Here is a 586-nt window from a genome sequence, read left to right as displayed (position 1 = left end):
GCCAAGTTTGGCCAGATCCATCATTGTTTGAGTCCACAGTGATGTCTGGATGTAGGTGAACTACAACTCCAAAAACCAAAGGACACTGCCCACCAAACCCTTCCAGTATTTTCTGTTGGTCATGGGAGAACTGTATGCCCTGGTCGGTTCAATTCCATCATTGGTGGAGTTCAGAATGCTCTTTGATTGTAGGTGAACTATAAATTCCAGCAAATACAACTCCCAAATGACAAAAAATAATTTTGTTTTGAGTGATGGTCACTCCTTGGGTATGTAGGTGTCTTGTGTCCAAATTTGGTGTCAATTCGTCCAGTGGTTTTCGAATTATGTCAATCCCACTAACGAGCAATACATTTTTATTTCTATAGATCACAGTCTCACAGTGTCTACACTCCCCCTCCCCTTTTCCCCAGCGGATCTCCTCCCTCCCTCTTCTAAAAGTGGACACGCCCACCTCGCGTCACAGAGACGTCAGAGAGGCGGGGCTGCCCAGGATATATTTTTCGAGGGGGCGGGTCCGTCAGGAAGAGAGCAGCCAATCACAAGCGCCGCCTTTCCTGCTCACCCCTTGGGCTGCGCGGTCAGG

Source organism: Anolis sagrei, chromosome 5 (assembly GCF_037176765.1).
Source record: "Anolis sagrei isolate rAnoSag1 chromosome 5, rAnoSag1.mat, whole genome shotgun sequence".
NCBI lineage: Eukaryota > Metazoa > Chordata > Lepidosauria > Squamata > Dactyloidae > Anolis > Anolis sagrei.
Note: the sequence above shows the minus strand (reverse complement) of the source record.